Source organism: Bos taurus, chromosome 4 (genome assembly GCF_002263795.3).
Source record: "Bos taurus isolate L1 Dominette 01449 registration number 42190680 breed Hereford chromosome 4, ARS-UCD2.0, whole genome shotgun sequence".
NCBI lineage: Eukaryota > Metazoa > Chordata > Mammalia > Artiodactyla > Bovidae > Bos > Bos taurus.
Genome location: NC_037331.1, coordinates 30,985,517 through 31,008,488, shown reverse-complemented (window position 1 = coordinate 31,008,488; position 22,972 = coordinate 30,985,517). Strand labels below are relative to the sequence as shown.

Genomic DNA, 22,972 nt, shown 5'->3' with positions numbered 1-22,972 from the left:
CTGCGGTCATGCTGGGGAGACAATGGGACCACTCACTTCTGCTCCACACTGTTGTCTGTTGACTTCGTGTTGTTGTTTGTAAGGCCTCACCCTCCATGCTGAGCCCTCCAGGATTGCTCATGAAGACGAAAATTCCCCAGTGTTTATGAACGTGTCTTTTCTCTGACTTTTAATCTTTGCTGAAATGTTATTTTCAACCCTTTGCAAGGGAGCAGAATTGGTTCATGCTCGTTCCGCTCCAAGACCATCAGTACAAACAGCAGAGATTGACAGAGCGGGAGAGGAGGTGAGAGGTCCCAGGATGGCAGGCTGTCCGTTTGATCACGTAACACATCTATAGCCGTGTGGCATTGAGTCATTAGCTATCAGTGTCTCAAGGGGGAGAACAATTAGGCAGTTTCAGAGCCTGCAGTGGCAGTTATCTTAGAGGTGACTGTTGGCTTTAAGTTTGAGTGGACGTCTCAGGAGCCTTCACCTCAGAGGGTACTACTTAAGGAACTTTCTTGCATTGTCAAAAACACTCCAAAGGTTAACTGTATGGAAGACTGACTCCTAACCTCTTCTGCATCCATAGAATATCCCGGTGAATGTCTTAAATTTCTCAAAACAATGTTCCTTTTGATTCATCTTAGTTAGAAGAGCAGTCGTTTTCATATGCTATATTTTATCGATTTCCGGGTGCACTCACCCCCTCCCTCCACACACATCTTAGCATTTCTGAAATCAGGATGAGTCTTAACAGTTGATGATATGAAAACATGCCCTAGTTTAATTGAGAGCATTTCTCTTCCCTGCTGCTGCTAAATCGCTTCAGTCGTGTCTGACTCTGTGCAACCCCATAGACGACAGCCCACCAGGCTCCCCCGTCCCTGGGATTCTCCAGGCAAGAACACTGGAGTGGGTTGCCATTTCCTTCTCCAATGTGTGAAAAGTGAAAGTGAAATCGCCCCATCATGTCTGACTCTTAGCGACCCCATGGACTGCAGCCTACCAGGCTCCTCCGTCCATGGGATTTTCTAGTCAAGAGTACTGGAGTGGGGTGCCATTGCCTTCTCTGTTCTCTTCCCTGCTGCTGCTGGGGCTGCTGCTAAGTTGCTTCAGTCGTGTCCGACTCTCTTTTCCCTGCTACTGCTAAGTTGTTTCAGTTGTGTCCAACTCTGTGCGATCTCATAGACGGCAGCCCACCAGGCTCCCCCGTTCCTGGGATTCTCCAGGCAAGAATACTGGAGTGGGTTGCCATTTCCTTCTCCAATGCATGAAAGTGAAAAGTGAAAGTGAAGTCGCTCAGTCGTGTCCGACTCTTAGCAACCCCATGGCCTGCAGCCTTCCAGGCTCCTCTGCCCATGGGATTTTCCAGGCAAGAGTACTGGATGACGTATTATACAATGGAGAAGGAAACGGCACCCCACTACAGTATTCTTACCTGGAAAATCCCATGGACAGAGGAGCCTGGGACAGTTCATAGGGTTGCAGAGTCAGACAAAACTGAGCCTGGGACAGTTCATAGGGTTGCAGAGTCAGACAAACTGAGCGACTGAGCACACATTATACAATGGATTGTATATTCGATTCAGTGGATCAGTGACAACCTGAGGGGAGGGAGGGATCTTTTAAAATCAGACCAATAGAGTAACCCTTACCCTTCCCCAAGGTCAGAAATCACCAGCCTTAGGCCATAGACAGCTTTATGCTTAATAAAAAGGTACCTGTGTTGCCTTTGCCTGATTAGTTTAATCCAGAATATTATAGTTACAGTTAATGAGAATATAATACCCTCCAAATACAATTGCTGCTGTTAAGGACTTTGACCATGAGATGGAAATTTAGTGGTGGAAGGTTTGCAACTCTGCTTGTGGTTGTGTACTCACTGTTCTCTTTAAACCTTCATTTTAAGATGATAAAAAAAAACACTATGGTTTTTTACTTCTTGCGTGAATGTTGTAATAAGGATGCATTAACAGCTCTGAGGAGTGTGTCCTTCTGAGGGGAAAGAGGATGTATAAATAAATAGTGGAATGATGGCCTTTTCTCTTTAGACTTTTCCTGCTGAAGCTGACAGTCAGGAAAGGTGAATATGAAGGATTCTGTGATCTCCCTCCTTCAAGCTGACATCAGCTGAATTGATGAGCTCTCAAGGCTAAGGCTTCCACGGTGTGCCACCAGATGGAACCTTTGACACTGGGTGCTTCCTGCACCTTTTACAGTTGTTCGTTAGGAATAAAAACCATCTGCTGGATTGTTTCACTCTTTTGTCTTAAGCACTCGAAATAGCAATCCCTTTGCTTGCCGATGGAGTTCAGTGTCCATGAGCTGGTTGCAGCGTTTTCATTTTTCCTGCCCTCACTTTCTTTTCAGCATCAGTCATCTGTTCTTGTCCATGAAAACACACAGAATATACAGAGGAAACTGCAGTTTACTTAATGTAAACCTAGTTCTGCAGTTTCCTACTCTTATAACAATAACAATTATGACCAAACCCTAGAGTTAACATACAAATTTCCTTTCTTTTGTGATTCTCAAATGCTTCAACTACCTCATCTACCATTCTTGAGCCAAAATTATTCAAGTGGACAGTGGTAAAATTTGAGTTTAGAATCTCAGATGCCTATCGGTCATTCTTTTTAGTGAACGACTTTGCTTCTCCAGTTCCAGTAAGCCATGTCCCTCTTTGTACATAAGCATTCAAAAGAGAAAGCTGCTTTAAGGTACTACTGCCCAGAGATAGACATGAATTTGATAGAATAAGGCTTTTGTTGCTGGTGCATCTTGTTACAAATTGAAGGGGCTTTGAGATTTCTGAGTAGGCATATCTAGTATCTTCTTAAACTGGTAAATGTCATGATTAAAAATGGATGCAATTAGAGAAATGCTTCACTCTGTGCTTTTGCCGGGGTGTTTCTGAAGTTTAAAAAAAGTTAAATGTATAATTACCACAAGTTTCTCAGGAAGCACTTTCTTTTCCTATTTTGTATTAACAGGCTGTAGGCAATATTAGCCAGCACTCATTCCTAAGTGTTGAAAATTATGTGAGAACTTTTAAGAAGGGGACAGAAAGGGCTGTTTCTTATAAACATTATGAGAGTGAGCTTAATATTTCGTCATTAATTCTTTAAAGAAATTGCCTCTTATGTAGGCATCATATTTTCTGGTCTTAGTTCTATGATTATATCCATAGAGGAAGGGGCATATGTTACCAAATGGGAACTTTTGAGCTTGACCTGGAAGGATGACTAAGGTCATAGAAGGGCATGGCAGGGAAGAGCATTCAAGACAGAGAGACGGTCAGGAAGGTGTGTGAGTTGAGCCTGGGCAGTTCTTGGGAAAGGAGCTGGGGTGGGGTGGGCTGTGAGGGAGGGTAGAATTCAGTTGTGAAAGACCTGGCAACCCGCTCTGAGCAGTTTAGATTTGCTTTTCTGGCCAAGGAAAGCCATCAAAGAAGGGAAGCGGCGTAATCAGATGTGGTCTTTGTAAGATCCCTCTGGCATTGGTTTAGAGGAAAAATTGAGTGAGGAAGAGGGAAACGCTGGAGAGAACCCTTAGAAAGATATTGTTGTGAGTCAGGTGAGAGATGTAAGTCTGAACCAGGGTGGCAACTCTGGGAAATGAGAAGGTCACAGATGATGAGTCATTTAGATGGTAAACTTGGCAGCATTTGATGACTGGTGATGGGAGGATGTTTGTGCTAATTTACACTAAGCAGTTTTGAAGTTTGTACTACAATTTCCTGGTATGGACATGAGAAAGTTGTCTTTATCACCAGAATGGCTGGTCATTTTCCCCAAAAAGCTCTGTAGCCGTTTCCCTTGCCTTGTCCTGCAGCCGTTTCAGGTATCTGAGATGCTACAGCACACCGTGTTTATCTCATCAGCAAACCGTCAGATGGGTTTTTGGCTAACAGTAGGGAGACTGCTTCTTCTGAGACCCAGGTACTTGGACGATAGCTTAAGCATAGAGACTCTCTGGTAACCTCAAAATGAACTGAATTATTTGGCCAATGCTTTGGCATCGGCTGCAGTGATGTACTTCCTTCAGAACTAACCGTGATTTTAGAGGTGTTCTCCTGATCCATTTAGTCTGAGTTGGTGTTTCTATCGGAGAAGGCAATGGCACCCCACTCCAGTACTCTTGCCTGGAAAATCCCATGGATGGAGGAGCCTGGTAGGCTGCAGTCCATGGGGTCGCTAAGAGTCGGACACGACTGAGCAACTTCACTTTCACTTTCCACTTTCATGCCTTGGAGAAGGAAATGGCAACCCACTCCAGTGCTCTTGCCTGGAGAATCCCATGGATGGAGAAGCCTGGTTGGCTGTAGTCCATGGGGTCGCACAGAGTCGGACACAACTGAAGCGACTTAGTAGTAGCAGCAGCAGGTGTTTCTATACTGTTATTCTAGAATATCCTTGGTCATTTATTCATTCAGTGCACCTTTATTAAAGCTAATGTTGTAGTGGATCCAGAATAACTATACTGGTTCCTCCCTGAAGGAGTGTAGTCACGTGTGGAGAGGAGATACAAACACATATAACAGTGGTAAGAGGAGAGACAGTGGTAATAATCCCCAGAGAGATACATGGGTGTCACAGCAAGAATTTTCACCTCGGCAAACAGGATTCTTTCTTATGGCAGAGGTAGAGTTTGATGCGGACCTTGAAGTAGGTTTGAAGTTGGAATTAAACAATCCAAACTGAAGAAGAGCATTCCTGGCAGAGAGAAGAGCATTACAAAATACACAAGCTGTTTTTTTTCCTTGATATTGAAACCACTCTGTGTCACCAGAGCACCAAGAGTGGGGTTTGAGGGAGATGGTGGCAAAGATTTAGGAGAAGGAAAAGTTGGTGAGGAACGAGATCGGGGCCAGGCTGTGGAGGATTTTGAGGGCTGACATGTTTCACTTCATTCTACAAATAATGAAAAGCTATTGACTTGTTTTGTTAGTTTTCATAAAAAAGAAGGATGAGGGGGCCCTTCTGTGAGGGAAATGATGTTATTTCAGTGTGACGGGTCAGAAAGCTGAGGCTGGTGAGTGGCCAAGCAGAGCTGGGCCAGGTGGGAACTCCAGTCCGGCTGCCCCTGGCCACCTGCTCGCTCAGCCATCAACCCCACAGGGCGCCTGGTGTGAGGACCGGAAGCCGAGATGGCAGGACGGTCCTGAGTAAGGGCGGCTGCCTGGACCACAACCCTGGGGGAAAGAGGACGAGTCTGTATTGAAAGGATGGTGGTGGTGAAGTATGGGGAGGAAGGAAGAAAAGGGATGCTTAGGTACAAGCTTCTTTTGAGTTCTAACTTAATTTTCTAAAGTGTATAGACAGTTCACATGTAGTGTCTGTGAAGCTGTTGGATTGAAGAACGACTCTAGACGTGGCTGCTGTGTTCTGCCATACCACACTGTTTACCGGAAGACTGAAACTCAGCTTTTCCTGAAATGTCATTTATGCTTCCTAGTGCATTACCTTGTAGAAGAGGAGTAGCAACACGCAGCTCCTAAACTCGACCTCCTAATTTCCACTCTGCAGAAACAAAAGTCTATAAAACGTGCGTGAAAGCCGTGCCTAGCAATGCTTGCTCTCCACAGGGGCCCTGTCTGTGTCCCTCCCCCTCCCCACACCGCTTTCTTTAGTCCCTTTGTTGAGTCTGGGACCCACCCTACTTCCTTCCCCTTTTCCAGTTCACTCATGAAATATGGGTGGGAAGGAGGTTTTACACATTCTGAAAGCGAATCTTGGCAGGGTCTGCTGCCAGGCTGGGGTCCCTATCTCTCAACTTAAACCGGAATTTCCTCTCCCCTGTTTCCTGCAGCCTCATCCTGGAGCCCTGCTTGCGTCAAAGGGCTCACTAGGCGTCCAAGGGCTTGCTGCCTGTGTGTCCCTGGGGCAGAAGTGGGCTGGAGTATTCTGGCTCTTGCTGCTCTTTATTTCACACTCTAAAAGTTGATCTCTGCATTTTCCCAACTTGCATTTAGTCTCTTACTTAAAAAAAAAAAAAAACACTGTATATAAAATGAAAACCCTCCTTATGCTCTATGTGAAATCAAACTCGCTTTATGCATAGAGGTGAGTAAAATTAAAGAGCAATCATGGCATTATTTGAAGTTTGCTGGTGATTTAGTTTAACCAAGAACTACTTAAAGACAAGTGCAGTGTTATCACATCATTGCTTAGTTTCAAAAGCCAGAATTCAAATCTAATAGGCAAGTCATAACATAGTAAGTGGCCCACTACTGAGAAATTCTATGCAGAAACCATGTTGTTTTTCTTAATGAGAAAAATCCCAACTTTGTGTTGGTTTGGCACTTACATACATACCTTTTTAGAGGAAATAGGCTTCATTGAGTGAGTTGTTTTTGTTCATCTTTAATCAGGATTAATTTTAATCAGAGTAATCATGAAAGTGATAGACGAGATAGGTCTTGCCTCCAAGAAGTTTACAGTCTGGCTGGAGATAAAATTCACACGTGGAAAACCAATGCACCATTCAAAACAGTGTTAAACGAAGTGTTTAAATAATTTCACAGACGTTCAGGGAGAGGGAAGTACCTCTGGTAAACTTTTTCGCAGTTGCAGCAATCCATAGAGAAAGTCTTTTCCTTTTTCAAAAGCAAGGTTTGGAAGTTTGGTTCATTTTAAATCCTGCTTTTATTTTGTTATTTTGCGTCATAAAATCGGCAGCCAGGCAGCCAGGGGACTTCAGTGGTTGAGCTCCCACTGTCTGGCAGAGCCATCTGCCCACTAGCTGGGGTTTTTAGGTCTCACAAGAAGCCTGTTGCAAGTCTCAACATTTAAAAAATAATATCTTCAGTTTTTAACAGTTTAAGCAGAGATGAACTTGTCATTATTGTATTCGTTTATTTTTCTGAAGATACTTGTTTATTTTTTAAAAGGCCCAGTTAAGAAACTGGATCCTGGCTCAGTTAATTTGGTTTATCAAATTCATATTCTTAGCAGATGTTGGATTCCCTATGGTACAGATGCTACTCACCAGGTTATCAAGTTCTTCTACTTGTAATATTAAAATAGTCATATTATCTTCAGTATGTTTAAGAAATCATACTGCTGTGTTGTGTAGTCGCTCAGTCGTGTCTGACTCTTTGCGACGCCATGGACTGTAGCCCGCCAGGCTCCTCCGTCCATGGGGATTCTCCAGGCAAGAATACTGGAGTGGGTTGCCATGCCCTCCTCCAGGGGGAGAAGTCATACTAAATATGGTGAAGCATTGAAATACTGAAAAATAAAGTATTTTTCTCAACTTTTGGTCCTCTCAGTGGTATACCTCACTCCAGACCCCTGGCAACCTTATATTCTTTTTTTTCTCTACCCCTATCAAGGCGTGATCTGCATTAATATAACCGTATTGATACTTTGTAGGTTGTCATCTGATGAATTAACACTAGAAATCTTTGGTGGTTTGGTTTCATTTGAATTTATAATGAGTGGTTTAAGACAAAGGATAGAGCAAAGATGCGTGGACAGATGGACAGCCCTTCATAGAGAGATGGACTGTACTTCATGACAACTGTGTACCACTGAGGCCTGGAGAAATAAGACATGGAGACACAGGTACTCATGTACTTTGTGTCTTGATTCCCCCAAAGACTGTCCTGATACATCAGTGCTTTGGGGGGAGGCAGCATTGCAACAAATTTAGAGGCTGAGTTCACAGTTACTGTTGTCTAGTTGCCAAGTCCTGTCCAACTCTTTTGTGACCCCATGGACTGTAGCTCACCAGACTCTGTCCATGGGATTCTCCAGGCAAGAATACTGGCGTGGGCTGCCATGCCCTACTCCAGGGGATCTTCCTGACCCAGGGATCTCTTGTGTCTTCTGCATTGGCAGGCAGTGGATTCTTTACCACTGAGCCACCTGGGAAGACCTGAGTTCCCAGTTACCTGCATGCTAAGCTCCAAGATGCGATGGAAGCTTATCACAGGACACTCAGCTGGTCCAGGGAGACATGCCTGTGTCCCCGAGGAAGAGACAGGATCTGAAGAGTCAGAAGAGTTCTTAGAAGAAGTGAAGCAGGGCAGGCAGAGGAGAAACCCACGTGAGGACAGGAAGGGCTGGTGCAGAGGACGCTGCCACTCTGCAGGTGGAACCAAGCGGCTGGAGCCTGGGGAGGGTGAGGAGGCCGAGGAAGCAAGGCCTTACCACAGGCTGAGTCAAAGACGGGGTGCTCAGAGTGATACAGAGCCCTTGTGGACACTTTAAACAAGAGATGACGATGATTAGATTTGAATTTTTGAGATTCCTCTGCTGCAGTGTGGGAATGGGTTTGCCAGCCTAGAATGGGTCACACTCACTCCTTTCAAAGCTTTCTGACTCGCCTTCCCTCACAGACCTCTCTTAATTTTACGTAAAACAGTAACCAGCATAAACGTCAAAGGTTTGCTGTGAAGACAGAATGTCCAATTATAGCTCAGCTCTTAACTAAATAGCTTTACTCTAAAATGTACCACCTCATCATTTTTCTTTAAAAAATTGACTTTGATTCAGTCCTGTTTCATAGAATGAATTTTGAACTTGTGTGTAATATGAATACTTTCTGTTAATTAACACCCGGCAGGCACGTATGTTCACATTAAATATACTTACTTTGCTGCATAATATTTGCTGCATATTGATTCAGCCAGAGTTTGGTGATTTCTGAGTGATTCAGATACTTCAGTTGATAAAGATGAGGAAAAGAAATTTATAAAAGATTTTCATGTGGGATGCAAAGAACCTTTTTTTTTTTTCCCCTTTTGCAGTGGGAAGTGGGTGGAAAGGAAAAATTCCATCTGGCATACAGCAGCCCTAAATGTTGTTTTAAGAGAGCAAAAATAGAAGATGGCTGAAAATATCATAACAGAACATAGCAGACTGTGGCCAAATGTACAGTACATATTTTTCTAATAAATCATGTTAAATACCCATATTTTACTTAAAACATGACCATGTTCTTGTTTGTCAGTATATACAAATTTGTCTTTAATTTTTGAAAAATCACCCACTCCATTATTGAAGAACAAAAGACTTGTTTGAATGTCTTGAAGTTAATGCTGTGTCACATTAGGTCTACCGGGAATAGGTTTTTGCAGGGTTTTCTTTCCTTTTCCAATCTTTCCCTCCTGTATTCAGGGGAAAAAAAAATGGAGAAAGAAGATATGGCACTTGGTCTCTTCATTTATTGTACATTTGTCTGTAATTAGGTGAACAAGGCTCAACAATTTTAACAAAACTTTGTAAATGTCCTCTTTGTTCAGGTTCCAGGAATGACTGGGCTTGATGGAGGTGAGCTGAGTCAGAGTAAAGGATTAGGGGCTCCTTTAGATCCAAGAAATACAGACAGGGAGTGAACGATGGTGATAATAAGGTAATTAAGACGGCAGGAAGTGGCCCTGGGGTAGGGATTTCCAAGGAAGCTCAAGAAGACTCAGTGAGTCCCAGAAGGTATCTTACTGACCTCCCAGGTTGGGGTGGCGTAGAGGTGTCCAGTTAAATTTTGACCCTGTGCAATCAAAATCATACGGATGATTCGTTAAACCTTTCTTGATCTTGCCTTGGCTAGGATTTATAGAGGTAAAACAAGCTTCCTATTGGTACTCTTGTGAATAAAGAATTCTAATGATCCCCAGATGGTGCAGTACCTAATCAAATCCCAAACTGAATTTTATGGTTGATAGATGCTGTCACTTTCTCCCAGCTCAGTGACCTTACTGTTATTATAAGTTGGGGGGATTCTGATGATGTGGTGTTTTTTGCAATCAATCCGAGTATCCTGGAGTTTTCCTCTGAGAAGCATAGGCTTTGATAAGAACTTTTTTGATATGATGTATCTTGACTGGATAAGAAAAAGTTTCACTCAAAAACTGGCAACTGCTAAATAGGATTATAAACAGTATCCTCTAAAATGGGTAGTAAGTACTTCAGAGTCCATTAATTCTGTCTAAAGTTCATTAATCACAAAAAGATGTTGAAATATTCTGATATATTTCTCCTAGTAAGATGTATACCTTTTTAGCCTCTGTTATCAGAAGCAAAAGAGCATTAATTAAAATAGTCATTATCGGAGAGCCTTCAGGTTTGTTAGAGAAAGGTATAATTTAGTCTTTGTGCTTTTATCGCTCTGTGTTTCTGGAGTTATATTTTGTGGGGCTCTAACAGAGGCTAGCCTGATTGAAGTGACCCTTGCTCCAGTAAGCATTTCTATTGAACTACTTCTCCTCTGCTTGTTAGCAGTTGTTATCTGTGACCCCATGGGCTATAGCCTGCTAGGCTCCTCTGTCCATGGGATTTCCCAGGCAAAAATATTGGAGTGGGTTGCTGTTTCCTTCTCCAGGGAGTCTTCCTGACCCAGGGATCGAACCCTCATCTCCTGCATTGGTAGGCTGTTTCTTTACCACTGAGGCACCAGGGAAGCAGTTACCCCATCCAAAAACTAACACAGCAAGTCCTAAAAGCAGGCACAAACAGTTTTGCCAACAAAAAGTTACTGGGGCATTCAGTGCTTATTAAACATCCATAGGGAAGCACAGAACTGAAAATTACCTCTGTGTTAAAACAATACTTTGGTATAACTCTAAAATTGTTGGAACTGAGAGGTTAATTGAAACCATGGAGATAATACTGTCTCCTCTCCTAGTACGTATGACTGGAATATACAGTGGCAGAGACAGAAACATGCATGGCTTGAGTTAGTGCTGAGTTGTACCTACAGGTTTGAGGTTAAGGGATATACCAGTCAGGTGGAGAAGGGAAGCTTTTGAGCTTCAGTTCAGTTCAGTTCAGTCACTCAGTCATGTCCGACTCTTTGCGACCCCATGAATTGAAGCACGCCAGGCTTCCCTGTCCATCACCAACTCCCAGAGTTCACTCAAACTCACGTCCATCGAGTCGGTGATGCCATCCAGCCATCTCATCCTCTGTTGTCCCCTTCTCCTCCTGCCCCCAATCCCTCCCAGCATCAGAGTCTTTTCCAGTGAGTCAGCTCTTCACATCAGGTGGCCAAAGTATTGGAGTTTCAGCTTTAGCATCATTCCTTCCAAAGAACACCCAGGACTGATCTCCTTTAGAATGGACTGGTTGGATCTCCTTGAAGTCCAAGGGACTCTCAAGATGAGGCCAAATTCTAACTAACCCTTAAAATTCGAGAGAAGAAACTTTGGAACAAAGCAGAGAGCCAATTTTATTCTGATTGTCTTTTAAGGAATATACTTGAATGCCAGATGCTTCTGGGCAGATGCCTCTCAAGACTTGCTGAGCTGTTAAATGCCATTTCCATTGTAAGTTAGCAATTGTGTCTGACCTGTATCCTAATTTTAAGTAGATGCCACTTCTATTTGAAGTCAGTAAATCTCAAATTCCTGTCCTTTAGTATTACTCATGATCTTGGCATATAGAGGAGATCTGCAGAGACCTGAGACAAGTGTGCCACACCCTGGAAAAATCCTTCCTCATGAAGATCCAGGTGGCCCCAGGTAGAGTCAACATCTGTGGCTGCTGATCCCCCTGGGCCCCACCCTGTGTGCTTTGCCATTTTTGCATCTTGGCTCTGACTTCTGCTTTTAGGTACCACACCTGGCCATGCCAAAACCTTCGGAGAAGAGGGCAGTGAGAGTTTTGTTGGGCCCGTTTTGGCCCAAACCTAAGTTTTAAGATCGTTTCACTCCAGAAGAAAAGTTGGGAATGCTGTCTTTTCCTTCCAAGTGATAGAGGATGGCAGACTGCAGACTTCCCAGTCTGGGGGACCCTAGAAAGAAGAGTTGGGTAGCACAGGCCTACAGAAGACCCAGAGGAAATTCAATGTGTGTTCCTTAGCCAGATGCAATGACCCAGCAATTCTGGGGGATTCAGTCACTTACTTGACTGCCTTGAGGTCTTCAGACCGATGCTAGCATCTCGCATCAGTCAGATGCTTAGCTTCTCTGCCATTAGCAGCTTATTTCAGATTCCCCTGTTTGAACTCGTAGAGATGATTAGGAAAAATCCTACTAGGATGGAGACAGCCAGATAACTGTTTAGCTTGCTGCTACCAACAGTAGGCATTCAGCTGTGACACATAAAGTTCACTTTGTTGAGGGCCTAAATGATTTTTAATTTCAGTAGAACTTTATCCTTTTCAAATATAGAGCAAATTTTTTAAATGCTTGGCCAAGATTAATTTATTCTTGCCTATGTTCATTGAGAAAAGCATTTGTTAAGCACTAATGAACCAGACATCACACACGATAGAACAGAGACATAAGTGAGCAAGATTGGATTTGAGCCCCCAAGCTCGTCACCACTTAGGAGGGAAGAGGATTGAAAACAAAGATAAGGGAGTTAAAGAAGGGTAATATGCAGACCGAAGAAAAGAAGGGGTGTACTTTGAATAAGGTGTCTGTTTCTAGAAAATTGTTTCTTCACCTTGTGAGGCATTTGCTAAATTAAACATCATCTCTTTTACTTCCTGGCATTGTTACCAGGTAAGAACACAAATCATAAAAGGCAGACATCATAAGTCTTGTATCTAAGGAGTGTTAGATATTGTTGGAAAATGGCATTGACCATTTTTCTCTCTCCCCATTTTCTAACTACAAAATATTTTTAAAATTAGTATAGTGTACACAGTTATTGACCTGTTTAATAATTGAATTTGTTTTTGAAAACAAGCTTCATTCTTGAGATTTATGGCTGTTTAACAGTCAAGAACAAGGCATCAGGCAACTTGCTGGAATTTATAGCACATTTCTTTCTGTTAGACTTTTTTGTTTACATTTAGAAATAATAGAAAGCTACAAGGAAGAAAAGAAAACTTTATTGAGAACTAACCAGGATTTCTCCTTACCGTCTCCAACATATCAGCACATGCATTATGAGGCTTTCCTTACGTTTCTATAACAGACTTTACTTATCTACACTTCCCATTTGGGGGCAAATAGGGTTTCAAATTTTTCCAGTTATAATACTCTGAGATGCACATGTCTAGAAAAATCTTTATCTAAGTTTATATTTCTTAAGGGTAAATTCGTAGCTGAGTAATTACTACTCACAGGTATGAACTGCCTTAATCTTTTATGTTTTATGCTCGACTGTTCTTCATAAAGCTTGTTCCAGTTTTCATAAACATCAACACTCCATTAAAGTATTTGTTTTGTTACCCCTCACACATATTGGAGCATCCCTGGTGGCTCAGATGGCAAAGAGTCTGCCTGTAGTGCGGGAGACCTGGGTTCAATCCCTGGATCGGGAACATCCCCTGGTGAAGGAAATGGCAACCCACTCCAAAATTCTTGTCTGGAAAATCCCATGAACGGAGGAGCCTGGTCAGCTACAGTCCGTGGGGTTGCAAAGAGTCAGACACGACTGGGCGACTTCTCTTTCTTTCTTTCACCCATATTGATTATTATGATTCTTAGAAGGAGAAGCTAAGTTTTCTTGTTGGGTTGATGGGAAGGAAAAGTATTATCTTGTTCAGATTTACATTTCTTTTCTAGTGAGGTTGAATATCAGTCCATCCATATTTCTTCTGTAATTAATCTATTCACCTCCTTTGCCCATTTTTTCTATTGGGATTTTTCTTACTAATTTGAATAAGTACTTTATACATTAGGGACATAAATCTTAGTCGTATTTGTTACATGTAGTTTTTCCAGGCTTCTTCTTTTTTGTTTTTATGCACATATGAGCAAAAGTGTTGATTCATGTTTTTTAACTTTAAAAATGCCTTTAAAATTAGAAAGTTCTTCCCACTTCTGTGGCTAGACACTTAATTTTATTTTGTTCTATTCTAGAGTTACACTTCTTATTCATGTCTTTAATATAACTGGAATTTATTTTTATAATATAAAAGTAAGATTTCTCCATCAGTTATCACATGCAGATTTTTTCATGTTTTCATATTTTTACTGGTTGCCAACATTAAAAAAAAAATCCATTGTATTCTTGAGAAATTGAAACTGTTAACAGACTTCCTCCAAATTAAATATACCAAATATAAGCTTAGTGAGTAATATTACCTCTCTGAGCTTCAGTTTTCTCATCTATAAAAGTAGGAGATTAGAGGTGTAAGATTTCTTCTGGTTCTGAAATTCCTGTCTTAAATTGAAGATGACGTCCCCCACCCCACTTTCCCCAGTTTAGCAGCATTCATACTTTTGAGTGTTAAACACTTTGGGGGAAAATGTTGCAATTTTAAAACGGATGCGGATCGATTACTCGGGAGGCCCTGAGTAGCCATTTTTCACTCTGATTGACTATGCTTATCAATGCCAAAAATCGTTCTGTTCTTTTATGTTCTAAAAATACTCTGGTGGATAGAATTTCTAAAAAATCTCCTTTTTGTGAAATGCAGTTGGTATGGGACAGATGGTGATCTAGCATCCAGCTAGAAGTAGCTCTGCTATCAGGGTGCTGAAGCCATATTTCAAGCCACGTCATTAAATATTTGGAATTGTTTTTCTGAGTTTACAATGTCCTGAGGAAGATTGAGATATGAAACTCTGAGATAATGACAAACTAAAAAAAGCTTCTAGATCCTACTGTCTTGAACTTCTAGAAATAAGAAGAAATTAGTCTCTTTATTTGTAGTGGCTCAGCTCATTAACCACTATCCACAACCTTGCTCCAAACCACTGTTTGTTGGTTGTTGTTTTTAATGCAAATTTTTATCTCTCACCTGTCTCTCAGAAAGAATATTTCTTCTCTGAAGATAAGCTCTATGTTTTATTTGAACTTTTATCCCCAGCATCTAGCATGAGGCTTTCAATTGGTATTTGTGGACCTGATTTCTGTAGAGAAGGCAAATGTGAGTGATTTGAAATGTTTCTGAAGTTCAAGCACTCAAATCTGTGCAAATCCAAAGTTATGCCTGCTCCAGGGTTCCAGTTCATTGGAGATTTAAAATTTTAAATTAAAGGTTTTGTACCAGGGAGGATTAGCCTGGAAATGACAGGCAGAAAGGACAAGGAGGTTCCTCACCAATCATCACTTGGTAACTGCAGACAAGTCTTTAGGAGAACACATACTTGGTAAAGGGTAGAAACAAACTTTCAAGCTTCAGTGAGTCACAGTTCATGGAGCAAGGATCTCACCTGGGCAGGTTTGTATTTGAAGGTTTCAATCCTCTTTGGTACACTAAGTGCACGTTAACATTCAGGAAAATAGATGATTTTTTTTTTTTTTTTTGGTCTGTATTATCACTTAAGTACTTCCATTTCTTTTCAATCCATTTTTCTCTTTCTCCATACCCATCCTTCACTCCAGAAAAAGGGAGAAACACCTACTCCTGTGTAACCAAATTTATTTCTTTCTTATTTTAACCTTTTCTTCCTTTTTATCTCATAATTTTGTTTATCTTTCAAACAATTGTAGTAGTATTTCGTTGCAGTTTAAATTCTCTTAACCTGTTTTAATACCACCTTTTTCTACGAGTGCACAATAAACCAAGACTGACACAGTCCTACTTGTCTCATAGTCTTGTTTCATGCTGTGAAACAAGGTTTCTGCGATGGTTGTTGCTGAGACCTAGGTGTGTCTCTCTTAAAACACCAAGGAATGTGCAAAACATGAAAAAACAAGCGTGTTTACTTAAGATGCTTTGTATCTCCTTGCTCCCATGCCATGTGATCTTGCAGTTGCTACGGTAACTAGGAATTTTTCACTCCATAACTTGCATAAGGACAGAGTCTGACCTTTTTATTACTGCTCTGCCCTCTCTGAAGTTATACGTGCACTCAAGTGCATACACACACACACACGTGTGTTCACATGCATACACTTGTAAAGTCACATTTATATACACATGGCAGACATTTGGAAAGAGTTATAGAGTTCCTTGACTTGAAGCCTTAGGTTTTCATCTCATCTTTAGGTTGCTTGGGGAAAGTGTCAATATTGATATTTTCCCTTTAGAATAACTTTGCATGTGTGTGTCACACACACAAAATGACATGGAAATTCTTAGGAACAAGAACGTATTTCTACAATTTGTATTTGCCATTTCTGTAAAATTGCCTAGCAAACAAGATTTCCGATTTTTTAGTTGTTTTAAATCTCAGGCAACATATGCTTTGTATTTTGAGGGCCATCGAGATATACCAATAATGAGAAGTGGAAATTAGCACTGTTGCCAGCACTAAGTCATCTCAGTGTTTTGCAAAGTAAGAGTCTGTCGTGAACATATTGTGCAAACCTTCTCCAAGGATGCTGTGGATTGGTGGAACTCATATCCAAAGTATTGATAGACAGTTTTTCTCCAGTGAACTCAGTCATGTTAGCAGCTACTTAATGATCTAATTTAGAATTTGAAGGCATCCCCATTTCGTCTGAATTACCTTCTAATGGGCTTCTGTCAGATCGTGTATGCACAAGGCAGAACCCTCAGTTGCCCTTTGACCTAGGCTTCTTGAAGCCAAAGGATAAGTCTTAGTGATTTCCCAACCCAGCCAAGCCTCTGCACATTCCCATAGACTCAGTAACCAGGGTGAGTGTATGTAACTCGTAAGTCTTAGCAGAATGAAATAGCCACCATATCTGGGACTAAGGGGCTGCAGAAGCAATGGAGTGCAGCAGCCTCAGCCCGTGACCCTGGCCGACAGCATGCCTTGTTTGTTGCTGCAGGTGTTTTATCTTGTTTATACTTTAGACATGCTGATGCTAAAGGATGTTGACTTCTCCCTTGCAAGTAATCAGCAACGCCATATCAAACTAGGGTCTCATTAGGCATTAACTCACTCCTGAAATTTCTCCTTTCTACCCTAGCCTGCTCTCTGGACTATCTCTTTGTAGCTGAACCTCCTCCTCCCGGCCTTGGCCGACCTTTCAGTCCTTGACCTTGGGCCACTCTGCTGTCTAGTATCTGTCTGCTCATCTGTCGCTCACCAGGCCGTTCATTCGTTTTACAGGCAGTGTTGTTCTGGATGGAGGGCCAGCACAGAGAACAAGACAGACCAAGTCCATGTTCTCCTGAAACAAATATCAGGGTAGAACTTGTCCTGTCGTTTCTCCTTGCCCTTCTCCTCTCCTTCCCCACCCACAATCTGTTCAGCAACCAAGAACTAGTGTATTGGAACTAGAGCACTTGCTGAGAAAGATTTAATAAAATTTAAGATTTTATGTTAAAAAAAAAAACCTGTGTGATTTAATAACTCTCAAGGGTCACATGGGGAGTGTCTTGTATGAAGCAAAGAAGAGGATCTGAATTGTAGTGAACTGATATTAGACCAGAAAGAGTGTTAGGAAAATAAAATGTGCAGGAATTAGATTGAAGTTGGCCTGGATCAGATTCCCAGCCTTGCCCTAATTGTAGGGTTCTGAGAAATCTTACTTTACATGATAATAATTATTAGAGGCAGTAAAATTCAATATATACGGTTCTTCTCTAGCAGCCGGAACTTTCTGTCTTATCACGTTTACTGGTTTTCTCTGGGAGTTTGACCACATTCCATAACAACTTTGTGTTTGCTTTCGTACTATGGAAGTCAGACTTGACCTAGATTTTCTAAGTCTGGGGATGATGAGCCCTATTAGTCCTATTTAGGCTTTAGTTTGAATTATTAATCATATTATTCTTAGGATTTTTTAAAAGAACAAATGATCATTAACTCAAATACTCTTTCTGACAGGATGTGTTTGCTAGGCAAGAACCTTGGAATCTGGTAAATTTAAACCACTGCTCACCTTGACACACATCTGCTTACTTTATCTTTCCCTTAGCTGCTCTGTTAATCAGGTCTATCTTGCCAGCGATATCCTTTTTTATTTTTTTTCTAAAGCTCTGTTTGCTTTTTTTTTTTCCTGTAAGAAAATAGAATCATGAGATACATTGTCAGCAAATTCTGTGAAGGTTGTTCTTCGACAAAATTGTTTTTGGCCGGAGGAGATATTTTTTTTTCAGATAAGTATTCCAGTTCTGCGGTACCCACATTTACAGTACAAGAATAGATGTGGGCACTGATGGTTTGGTTTGCTCAGCTGTGTGTGAATTTCCATAGTGCAAGATGAGGAGAGAGTCCCTCAACACTAAATCACACGCAGCTTTCCTCTGTAGGGAACCAACACTTCGGGCTTCTGGGGAAAAAGTGAAGTCAAGACAACCGAATTTTGTAGGATCTGAGGATTTGGGGAAAATGTGAAGGTCATCATCTCCAGCCTTACTCACTGAAGAAGCACCTTCACTTGTCGATAATGTTACTGCCAGACTCTGCTCCAGTTTGAAAAAGAGGTCATTTTGCCTCTGTGTTTCCTAAAATTGACCTTGAGTCTGCTTCCTCCAACTCACGATCCATTAACGGAAGGTACTTTTCTACAACATCACCAATAATCCTGTTCCACAAGACAGTGTAGCTCAGAAAGTGAAAATCTCCTGCAATGGTTTCATTGTCCCTATCTTTTTTTTCTTAGACATTCCAACTATCTGAACACACCTCAAAGGGCATGTTTCCCAGACCTTCTTGTAGCTCCTTGGTGCAGAGTCCCATGTGCTTTGATCAGCAGACTCCTCTGCCCACAGACTCCTCACAGCCCTCTTTTGTTTTGTTGGAGATAAGATTCACATAGCATAAAAGTAACCATTTTAAAGTGTACAGTTCCATGCCTGCCCAGTGCTTGAGCCGATCAGGCCCAAGGCAGCATATGCGCTGGAAGCCCTGCCAACCTTAGTCTTCAGGTCTTTTGGTGCCCAGGTTCTGTGGGCATCAGATTGAACTGATCCCTGCCATGCTTAACTCAATTCTTGCTAGCACTTCATTTCCCCCCTGCTGGGTCTTGGACTTTGCTCTTGCTGAGCTGGTGTAGTTGTGGTCCTGAGACCACGTTCAGTCCTTGTCAACCCTCTTCTCCTCTTGGAACTCAGGATGATGTAGACACCTCTGTTGCTTACACGCTGAGCAGATTGGCTTGCTTTGGCTGCCAGCACCAGGGTAAACTAGTCCCTGCCATAGCTGTAGTCTCTAACATGTATTAGTGACCATCTTCCAGGGATGTCTGTGGTTCTGGTCACGAGCTCTGTTGTTGGGTCTTCCTGGGCTCAATCTCAGCTGTAGCACACACACCCTCACCCTGGGATCTGGCTTGGCCAAGTTACTTTGTCAAAATGAGAGATTTAATAGTATTTACGCTGTGTGGGCTGTGCTATGCTTAGTCGCTTAGTCATGTCTGACTCTTTGCGACCACATGGACTGTAGCCCACCAGTCTCCTCTGTCCATGGGGATTCTCCAGGCAAGAATACTGGAGTGGGTTGCCATGCCCTCCTTCAGGGGATCTTCCTAACCCAGGGATCAAACCCAGGTCTCCCGCATTGCAGGCGGATTCTTTACCATCTGAGCCACCAGGGAAGCCAGAATTGTTGTAATGGTTAGATAAGAAGGTGGCTTAGATGGTAAAGAATCTGCCTGCAATGTGGGAGATCTGGGTTTGATCTCTGGGTTGGGAATATCCCCTAGAAAAGAAAACTGCAACCCACTCCAGTATTCTTGCCTGGAGAATTCCATGGACAGAGGAACCTGGTGGGCTACAGTCCATGGGATCACAAAGAGTTGGACATGACTGAGCAACTAACACTTAGATAATATAACGGAAGCTCATCTCCTAGTTTTGCTGATATATGGTGAGCCCTCAATAAATATAACCAATTTATCTGCCTGGTCTTGACTCGATCCCTCCCTTGTTGCCTATTCCTAGTAGATCTGTTAGTTGCATATGGCAATGCTGTCTCCCTAGTTCTCCAACTGTAACTTCTACCACTGTGAGATAAAAATTATGTTAGCTTTCTTTAATGGTCTGGTAACTAATGATTACATGATGCTTTATACTTCACCATGTATATTTACCATGTATCCTCTTAAAGTGGAGAAGGAAATGGCAACCCACTCCAGTATTCTTGCCTGGAGAATCCCATGGGCAGAGGAGCCTGGCAGGCTACAGTCCGTGGGCTCACAAGAGTCAGACTTACCAACTAAACCAACCGACCAACCATCCTCTTAAGTACGGGCCAAATCTGGGGGCTGCCTTAGTGATTTTCACATTAACGACTCTCAGAGCCATATCCTGAATTAGAGCAAGTTGTTGTGATCTCGTGACTTCTTGTCTGTCTATATCACTATCCAGTGTGACACGCATGCACCTCTTCTGTTCAGTTCACCTGTATCTGTTTGAGTGTCCCAGACTTCCAGCTGGTGATGGAGATGCAGAAGAGGGCGGGCCAGTGTCATCCACTGCCCGAGTAGTTGGGTGACCCTTAGAAAGAGCACCTCTGAGCAGACTGTCCACTCTGTTAGCACCATCAGAGTCCACTACTTGAGATGCAGCCTGTGAGACTTACGCTGTCATCCTGTAAACCTCCACTCAAAATTGCACTTTTATCCTTTCCTCTTTGTGTTCATTCACTGATTCCTTTGACTAGTGTTCGAATATCTATGAAGTGCCAAGACCTGTTTGTTGGGAGTTCAGTGTTGAAGAAGATATAGTGCCTGCCACGCATGAACTTATACTTTAGAAGGGAGACAAAAAAGGTCATCAGTGTGTGCTTTTTGAAATACTGAGTCTGAAGGATTCATGTGGCACCATGGGGTCCCAGAGAAGGGCCCGCCACATCAGACTGGAGGTAGAGGGGGCAGAAAACCTGGAGGATGTGATTCTTGAAGTGCACATTGTAAGGTGAATGAAAGTCCGACCAAGAAGGGTGGGGAATGAAGGGAGTCGTAATAAACTATTGGCTCTAAATGCATCACAGTCCTTTCAGGCTGTAATAAAACACCACAAACTGGGTGGCTTATCAACAGGAGAAATTTATTTCTCACAGTTCTGGAGGCTGAGAAATCCAAGATCAGGGCACCAGCAGATTCAATGTATGATGAGAGCCCACTTTCTGGTTCATAGACAGCTCTCATTTTGCTCTGTCCTCACAGGGTAGCAAAGGGTCAAAGGATCTCTCAGGGGCCTCTTTTATAAGGGTGCTTATCCCATTCAAGAGGTCTCCACCCTCAGGACCTAATCACCTAAAAGCTCTGCCTCCAGACACCGTCACGCTGGGGATTAGGTTTCAACATAGAATTTTTGGAGAGAGCACTCATTTAGTCCATAGCAAATGCCTTCCTATGAATAAATTAGCATCTTCAGTTACTATGTTCACAGACTTGAGGGAAAACTGCGTTGCATCTTGTACTACTAATATGACTTCTTGAGTGTCAAGCTAGGTGGTTCTGTGCATCCTTCATATGACAGTCTCTATGCTGCCTGCTTTATACAGGTCTGATGATGGAGTCAGCCTGGGTCACGGGAGGAGTGTTGAGGATCCTGCTTGGGGCAGGAGGGGAGCTTAGAGGGTGCAAAATCCACATCTTCCCCAGTTGGGCCCACAGGGTGACCTGTTCCCACCCACACCGTATTTCCCTCGTGCCCTAGACTGGGGGACAGTACCATTTAGTGCAGGCCTTCCCAGGGTTGTGTTAGTTATGGGGTTTCATATGTCAGTTGCATGGGAGCTTAGTCTGATAGATTTGACAGATGGAACAAGTGTAACACTCAAGTTCAAAGCATAGTTATCTCATGTGATGAGTGTTATAATAGAAGGGTGACTGAGGAGAGAGGGTAAAGGCAGCCTTGGAGGAGAGTGACCGTTGAGATTGAATCTGTGTTTTAAAGGAAATCCACATGCTCACTGTCTCCCTTGCTCATGAACTTGTAAGCTCAGTAAACCATTATCAAGTTAATATCATTTGCCAGACCTTGAGCTGTGTGTTAGGAAGAGAAATAGAAGTCACAGTCCCTGCCCTCAAGATGTCATCATTTCGCAGAGACCACAGAAAGAGCTGATAATCAGAGGTCAGTGTGATGGATGTCATGACAGAGTTCTTTGAGCATCTCATTTGGACAGACAGTGTTATGGCAGGAGATTTGTCAAAGAAGCTTCCTTAGATGTGGTGATAATACGAGTTTCATTGTATGGAATGATTTGTACCTTTTGGGGTTCATAGACTCCAGTGAGACCTAGAATTCTGGACTCTGGAAAACTGCCTACATATAAAAAATCTTGTATACTTTTAGAGGGTTCTCTGAGTCCCTGAAACCCATCCATGAACCCCCAGCTAAGTTTATGCTCACAGAGTAGCAGGGACACGATGCCATGGAGAATATCAGTAGCTGCTTTCTGTGAGCACTTGGGAGAAGAACGTTTCCCATCAGAGATAATAGAAAATCAAGCAAGTATTTGTGACAATTTCAGCAGGCCTGAGAAATCCCTTAGTAATCACTTTTTCTTGCTAGTGCCAGTGATAAGTGAAAATATAAATGCAGTCAGAGATTTGGTTTGGGACTGCCTAGACCGGCTAAACTGTGAACATCAGTTCTTGACTTTATATTTTTATTACCCTATATGTATTTCATCTTAAAAATAAATGTCTTTCATGTGAATAAATGAAAGAAGAAGAGTTGGATTTGTAAGTATAAACGCTGATCTTGGTCTTGAATTTAATCTAAAGTAAGTCAAAGATACGGGTTCTGTCATTCATTGAGAATTCACAGGCAGAAGAGCAGTGTAGCCATAAAAAGAAAAGAAATCATAGGTAGTTGCCCAAAGAATGGAACAAAGATGAGGAGCAGGGAAGATCTGAAAATCCTCCATTGTTTTTGTATTCCTCATGGACTCTGTTGAGAAGGTCCTGTGAGTCTGTGATCACACAGCTTTCCCTCAGCACTCACCCCTCTCCCACTTTCAGCTGTGGATACCTGTTTATTTTTGTACTTCCTCTCCTCCCCCACCTCCCTGCTCATCCCAGACTGCATCCCAGACTACATCCCAAGGGCAAAGCGTGAAGAATCTATGTGGCCCAGTCCTTGGAGTTTCTTGTTCTTCCCAACATCCCTTCAAGAGAGTAGGGCAAAGAATGAGTTTCTGCGAGCCTGAGAGCTGAAATGTGTGTCAGGGAGAGGAGAGGATTCTCGCTGAGCATGTACCAACCAGGGCTGAGCATCACGGGCCAAAGCAGGGCACGGGGTGGGAATACGCCTCCTGGGAATACAC

At 42.5% G+C, this 22,972-nt stretch overlaps 1 protein-coding gene across 3 annotated transcripts in view; it reads left to right on the top strand.

The window, feature by feature from the left end:
* Positions 1-22,972, top strand: part of RAPGEF5 (Rap guanine nucleotide exchange factor 5) — a 235,203-nt gene that overhangs the window by 134,816 nt on the left and 77,415 nt on the right. The window lies entirely within an intron of this gene.